Here is an 8,169-nt window from a genome sequence, read left to right as displayed (position 1 = left end):
TGCTCGCAAAGATCATCGCGATCCTCTGCATACATATCCCCTAGAGGGAATCAGAGCATCTGTAGCTCGGGGTCTACGGGTGCTAAGGTTTGAATGGTTTTTTTTTGTTTTGTTTTGCTCGCCAAGGATCGACCTTGTGCCTACGTATTCTCAAAGGGATGTTGAGAAAGTCAGAGCAATCGTAGTTCCCACTTATGCTAGTGGAAGCAAAGGAAAATAGACAAATGTCGTCTAAATGCTAGATGTATCTAATCTATATCATCACATACATCTGTTTGTTTTTGTTTGAAAATCTTTTCATTATAAGCCCGGGGCCATGCCACTTAGGGTGCTTAGAATGATAAAGATGTTTTTGTTTGTTTAACCAGCCTTGTGGCAAAAGTTTTAATGAAGTCAGCCTTGTGACAAAAACTTTGATTAATCAGCCAGCCTTGTGGCAAAAGTTTCAATGAAGTCAGCCTTGTGACAAAAACTTTGATTAATCATCCAGTACGGTGGTAAAACAGTTTGATTGATTAGCCAGCCTTGTGGCAAAAAAGTTTGATTGATTGATTGATTGATTGTTTGTGATGATATATAAGAGATACTCCTAGCATAGAGATGAAAAATGTCTAATCTCCTAGGGTATTTGATTTGGATATTGGGGATGCTTATAAGAAGCCCGTGGGTCCTTGTACGAAGCCCAAGAGGAGGCTATCCGAGGGTCCTTGCATTGTAAGCCCAAGAGGAGGCTATGGGAGGGACAATCCGGGGTCCTTGCATTGTAAGCCCAAGAGGAGGCTATGGGAGGGTCACTCGTTTGTACAAAGCCCAAGGGGAGGCATGGTATAGTTGGTCTGAGCTCTTAGAGCGATTTCACCGGGAAACCATACTCTATGTCCTAACCTAAACTAGTGGAGATTCTTTGCACGAAGCCCAATAGGAGGCTATGGGGAACCTAGTGTTGTACTAAGTTGAACAAGCACACATATCACACATATGAACAAACATGAACAAGTATGAACAAATATGAACAAACATGAACAATTACCAAAGTGTGTGTATATAATGGAGTTTATGAAGGAAATATACCTGTAGGCATGATCCATTTGTATACACAGGGCTCGGGACTCACACTCGGGGAGAGGTCCATTTGAGTTTATTCAAAACTATGTAAACAGGTATTCACAAAAGGGCTTGGGACTTATACCTACATGGAGGCCCGTGGTATATTTTTTGGGAAGATTTAAAGAAACCTTCATTTTTGGTTTGTTATTCAAAGTTAAAAATCAAACTGATTGAGATATGTACAAAAGGCGTACAATGAAATACCTAATTTCATGTACTGGAATGGGTATGTACAAAAGGGCTTGGGACTTATACCTACGTGGAGGCCCGTGTTTTATTTACAAAACATGGTTGATCGCTTTATTTACAGACACGTTGTTTGAAAAAAACGGTTTGAAGATTTGTTTTGAAAGAGTTTTCTGTACAAAGAAAAACTGTATAAAGAAAAAGAAAGGGACTTATACTCTCTAATATTCGAGAGGCCCATGTTTTATTTTCATAAAACATGGTGGATGGTTTAAAAAAGAGTTGAAAGATTTGTTTGTTAAAAAAACTGTTTGGAAGTTTATTTGGAAAAAAGTTTTCTGTTAAAACAAAAACTGTACAAAGAAAGACGAAAGGGACTTATACTCTCTAATATTCGAGAGGCCCCACATCGTTTTGAAAATCAATTGATCAATTAAAAAGATTTAATCAATAGTTTCCTTTGAAAATCAAAAAGAAATGGTTTACCGTTTTTGAAAAGAATCGTGATCGCTCGTTTTTAAAACGATTTGAATTTTGAAAGAAATCAATTTAATCGAGATAAACAAGAAGATTGTCTTCAATTAACATTTAGATGATTAGGGTTTGCTTCAAAAAATATTTACAAGTGATTAAATTTGAAAATCAAATGAAAAATAATATTTAAAAGTATTAAAATTTCTTAAAAACAAGTCATTTTAAAACCAATTAAAAATGTATTAAATAAATCTTTTTTTGTGATTTTTTTTTGATATTGTCAAAATATACATATTAAATAAGAGGTGTGTAAAAAATGAAGAGAAAATGAATTGATTTGGTTAGTTAAATAATTAGATGAAGTTTGTAAAAAATTGAAAGAAAAATAGTGCTAAAAAAGAAGGTTTGGTCCCTTGGAGTGTTGAACTCGTGACCTTGAGGTTACCATTCAAAAACTTAGCCAACTGGACCACGCGCGTGGTCTGTTAATACTTGCAACGAATTAAAATATATTTTGAATCAATTTCCAAATTTCAGTTTCAAAAATATGGCGCCAAGAACACAAACCCAATTCAAATTTGAAAATTCTGAAAACTGGATTGTTTTGATCAAGTGAATAGCCTATCTTGCTCGATTTTGGACGAGGAACATGATGGTACCATTTAATTCCATTTATTTTCACTCTAAGATCATTAATTTTCTGATGAACATGAAGAACCCTAATTCCCTAATTCAATCTGAAATCGTGTTTGTGCAAGATAATTGGCAATTGATTGAGGGTTAATGATCTATGCATGTGCAGAAACAAGATAGTATGGCAGTTTTTCATTTATGATGCATGTATGATAGAGTTTGAAGTTCATGAGGCTTACCTTCAAAAACGGCCAAACTGGAAATTGAAATCGTGCCTGGAGGTGTTACAGATGTTGTTTCTTGATCTGGACAGCATCAATGGACCTTATGGAACATGTTTGAATGCTTGGAACAGTTTGAATTCACCTGAGCTAAGCTATGGAACCTGAACTGCAGTTGCTTCAAGTATGAATCGAATTTGAAGATGGAGATGTTACAGGTCATATGTGAGTGTTTGGATCATTCATATGAAGTATATGGAAGGTGTTAGAAGTGATAGTTTGGACAGAAATGGCCTGGATTTGATTTTGGCATGATAAGGCTCTCTTTATGCAAACATGGTGGTTGAAGAGTGATTCTGAGATTTAGGTGTTTTTGGGGTGTGTGAGTGGTTCAAACACATCCCATATGATGTTTATGAGTTGTTAGAACCATCACTTTGGCCAGAAATTCAAAGGTTTGGAGGTTGGGATTTCTACCTCACTTTGAAACTTGAAACTTGCAACTTAAGAAAGAAGGGAGAAAACCTATAATTGTGAGGTTTTGGTGTGAATTTGAAGATGATTTGAACCTCTATTTATAGGCCAAGGATTCTGAATGGAGAGCTCTTGCAAGTGGCTTCAAGAATGATGATTTGGCATTTGGAGATAGAAAGGAATCTTACCATTTAATGCAAAATGGTTAAAGTGACTTAACCATGGTTATTTCTCTAAGCTTCTTATCTCTTTCCATTCTGATCTCAAATCAGAAAAATATCATTCAATCATTGCTTTTTTGCATCATTGCTTGAATTATAGGTCATGTAGTCTTGAAACTTAGTGAAAAATGGTGAAAATTCAAGTGAAAATGATCACTAAATGCATAATTCAAAACCATAGCTACACTCCATATTTTTTCATGCTCTTGGACATTTTGGAAAGCTCATGTTACACACTTCAAAAGCTTAGTTGAAAGTTTCTTCAAGATCCTTAAGGAAGTGGGTGAAAAAGATCCATGAACTTTGAAGAAAATGAGATTTCAAGTGAAACTTTCAAAAAGTACCAACTTTGAAGCACCATATCTCTTAAATGGTTGATCTTATGGAAAAAATTTATATGTGTCAAAGTTGTTTATTGGATCAAAATCTACAACTTTCATGTTGGAAGTTTTTTTCAGTTTGTAGGTGAAATTTTGAGAAATTCCCTTTCAAAGTTTGGAAAAAACCATGAAAAACACTTAGAAAAATTTCTAAGTATGAAAAGTCAAACTTTGACTTTTTGATTCTTGATTGATTTTCTTGATTTTTCTTGATCAAATGACTTCATATATCATATATTGATGATTCAAAACTTCAAAAGTCATGGTTGACCAAAATTCCCCAAAAGTCAATGGTGATCTTGTACAGTTGACTTTTTCAGATGAATCGCGTTTCTGGAGATTTCAAATGAAACAGGCTACCCTCATCAAATGAATGGTATGAATGGATCACATTGAAGCATTAGAGGATATTGAGCCATGGTTTGAGTTGTGGCACCATGTCCTGATTAAAAAGTCAGTTGTTCAGTGAATTAGGTCAAAAACCCTAATTGTCGACCTGATGAAATTGATGACTGTGGATCTTGAATTGAGACACAATCTTCATTGGATATTGTCATAGGGATTATTTGAGGATGATTGAAACCTTTGATTGACTTCCTGGGGGTTTTTAGGGTTTCCCAAATGTGATCCCTGATTTTAGTCCCTGATAGTTCAAAACCCTAATCTGAGGATTTGTCTGATCAATCTTTGTGTAGGAGATGTTATGAGCCAATGGATTAGGTCAAAATGATGCACTTGAGGTCTTGATATCATGTCCCAAGCCATTAGGTCAAATTCTGAGCAAAAGTCAAGAGTATGCTGTCTTCAGTCAAAACCCTAATTCAGTCGATTCAAAGTCTTTGAGCTTGTTGAAATGAATCTCTGAGGACCAAATGTTAATTGTTGATGAAGATGATTCATTTGAAATGAAGGGAGAACAAAACCCTAATTGATTGTTACTTGTATTGATGAGTGATTTCCTGATTAAATCCTGCTGAGTCACAAGTAGCAAACACAAGCTATGCAATTTGTTAGAGATGCAAATGATGCATATGCAGATGATATGAGGTGGTATCTTAGGTCAAAAATTGGGGTATGACAGATGCCCCTATTTAAGTTTCTTCAACCTGAGACATGAAGATTGAAAATCTTCGTTTTGATAGGGTAGAAGAGACTTAAATATCAGAAGACGCGAATTTTGGACCTAAGATACCAAAATTGCGAACGATGCCAAAATATCTTTACCGAGGGGATATCAAGAACTGACTCCACTGGGGACAAGAGATTGGGAAGGATGTCTCAATCCGTTTTAGGAAGAGAATCCGTTTTTCGGGAAAGCAAGTGTATGCTTCACCGGGGAATGATAGCTTTGTAAGAAAAGCTTACCTATCGACATTATCGACTATCAGCATGGGGATAGACCTGTTTAATAATGCGAAGGTGAAAGATATGAAACTGTATTTCCGACTATCAGCATTGTGATAGACTTGTCAAGGTAAATACATTTCAAAGGTTCGGTTAACATTACCGACTATCAGCATGGTGATAGACATGTTTAATAATATAACCAGAACAAAAAGTTACCGACTACCAGCCTCGTGATAGTGGTTTTGAAGACATGATCAATTATCAGCCAAGTGACAAAATGATCCTGAAGATTTTGCTAGGGGAATTACTGGATATTCAGCCTTGTGAACAGTAATAAGACCCTGATCGTCAAATGATTTTCATGATTGATTTCTTTGAGAGGAAATTTTTGAAAGAAACATAAACTGCTCAGATGATGAGGCTATTGTTTATGGTTCTATTTTTCACGACTCTGTTTGAGGAATCGGAATTTGAATCTTTGGTAAAGACAGGGTTCTAACCAAAAATGAATTGGAAAGAGACAGTCAAACAAGACTTTGTACCCATGAGGAATGAACTCAACTGGGGATTTTCTCCTTTGTTTTGAGAGGAGAAACTAAAGCAACCTTCTTCCACGAGGAATGATCTCAGTGGGGAACTGGAGAAACAAAATGTTCTTTCTGCTTATGGGTGACAATCTATTGGAGAGATGACACGCCCATACCTGCTTCATTTTTTTCTTTTTTCTCTTTTTTTTTTTTTTTTTGGGATAGATATATCCTAAACAAGTGATTTCGAAGAAAACACTGAAAAATGCAAGAATGCATAAATGATGCAAATATGTATGAATGATGAATGTCATGAATGTAGCATGCATACTGACAATACTGACAGACAAAGAAGTATATACTGGAGAGGGACCGATGTCGCAATACAACCAGATACTCGGCAAATGTTCTTCAACACGGTGTAGATAACACAGGTGATGAATGGTGTTGCGTGTTTTCAACTTCTCTGGGGAAGATAAGCATCTCTTCTCATTGAGACGGAAGAATCTTTTCACTGGAGATGGAAAATCCTCTTCGTTACCGGGGATAAAAGACCTTCTTTAATGGGGATAGAAGAGCTTCTTCACTGGGGATAGAAGAGCTTCTTTACCTCGAGGGATAATTGCTTCAAGAATTCTTTTCTGGGACAAGAATACCGTTGTCTCATCATCTTCTTTTTGGGAAAACAAACAATTCTGAAGGATAATCTTTGGTTCATCCTATGGAGATAGTTGTTGATGTTCCTTCTATTGTTCACAACTCAAAGGAAAGTTTCGCTTTTATTTTGAAAAAGTGAAGTAAATTCATTTAAAACTTTTTTTCTTCTTTTTTTTTTCAAAAACGAATAACACAATTAAAGCGTCATTTTGAAACTGAAAGAAATTAAAGATTGCAAACAAATGGGCACAAGGCTCAAATTTATTTAATAGGATGGTAACCAGCTAAAGGCGTGATTCCATGGAGTATTTACAAAAGTAGGAAATGGTAATTATGCGGAAAAGGCTACATTGAAAGCAATAACCACTATTCCCTCTAATAACTTTGAGTTCCAACTGTGCTTGTCGCTTCAGATTGGCGATAATTTGATCGAAGATCCTTTGATGAAGTATAGACTCTTCAGGTGACGAAGTACGGACTGATGCAGTTACTTTGTCATTATTCCTTAATTTTTGCCTAGATTGCCCTTTCAGGTTTTCAATCTACCAGGATGATTTTTTTTCTGTTTATTGTCTCTAATTTTTGCCTGGACCGCCCTTTCAGGTTTTCAGTCCACCGAGACGCTCATTTTTGCCTAAGTCGCCCTTTGCGGGTTTTCGACTTACCGAGCTGTTCTTTTGTATTTTTTAGACAAAGTATTTCTTGACTGCATCAGCATTTACAGGATGTGGGAGTTCATCACCATCCATGGTTGTAAGAATCATGGCGCCGCCAGAAAATGTTCTTTTGACAACATACGGGCCTTCGTAATTAGGAGACCATTTGCCCCTAGAATCTGGTTGAAAAGACAAGATCTTTTTAAGCACGAGGTCGCCTTCTTGAAATTCACGAGGTCGAACCTTTTTGTTGAAAGCTTGTTTCATCCTTGCTTGGTATAACTGTCCATGGCATAGAGCAGTCATACGTTTTTCTTCGATTAAGTTCAATTGATCGTATCTGCTTTGACACCATTCAGCCTCTGATAACTTAGTTTCCATGAGGACTCTCATTGATGGGATTTCAACTTCTACGGGGAGCACAGCTTCCATGCCGTATACTAGAGAAAAGGGAGTTGCCCCTGTTGAAGTACGCACTGAAGTACGGTACCCATGTAAAGCAAATGGCAGCATTTCATGCCAGTCTTTGTAAGTGACGACCATTTTCTGGACGATCTTCTTAATGTTCTTGTTAGCAGCTTCAACGGCGCCGTTCATTTTTGGTCTGTAAGGAGAAGAGTTATGATGCTCAATCTTGAATTCCTCACACAATTCTTTCATCATTTTATTGTTCAAGTTTGAACCATTGTCAGTAATGATCTTGCTGGGAATACCATATCGGCAAATGATGTTGTTCTTGATAAACCTCACAACCACTTGTCTTGTAACATTGGCGTAAGATGCTGCTTCGACCCATTTGGTGAAGTAATCAATTGCTACTAAGATGAAACGATGACCGTTTGAAGCTTTCGGTTCGATCATTCCAATCATGTCGATACCCCACATGGAGAAAGGCCACGGAGATGAGAGAACGTTGAGTAGAGTTGGTGGTACATGGATCTTATCTGCATAGATCTGGCACTTGTGACATCTCTTCACGTGTTTGTAACAATCAGATTCCATTGTCAACCAATAGTATCCTGCCCTTAAGATCTTTTTGGACATTGCATGCCCATTTGAATGAGTTCCAAAGGACCCTTCATGCACTTCATGCATTAACATGTCTGCTTCGTGTCTGTCCACGCATCTGAGCAAAACCATGTCGAAATTTCTTTTGTATAGCACATCTCCGTTCAGGAAGAAACTGCCAGAAAGTCTCCTTAGAGTTTTCTTATCTTTGTTTGATGCCCCAAGCGGGTACTCTTGAGTTTGAAGGACGCGTTTGATGTCGTGGAACCACGGTTTAT

The sequence above is a fragment of the Vicia villosa genome, linkage group LG1 (assembly GCF_029867415.1).
Source record: "Vicia villosa cultivar HV-30 ecotype Madison, WI linkage group LG1, Vvil1.0, whole genome shotgun sequence".
NCBI lineage: Eukaryota > Viridiplantae > Streptophyta > Magnoliopsida > Fabales > Fabaceae > Vicia > Vicia villosa.
This window is presented reverse-complemented; position numbering follows the sequence as displayed.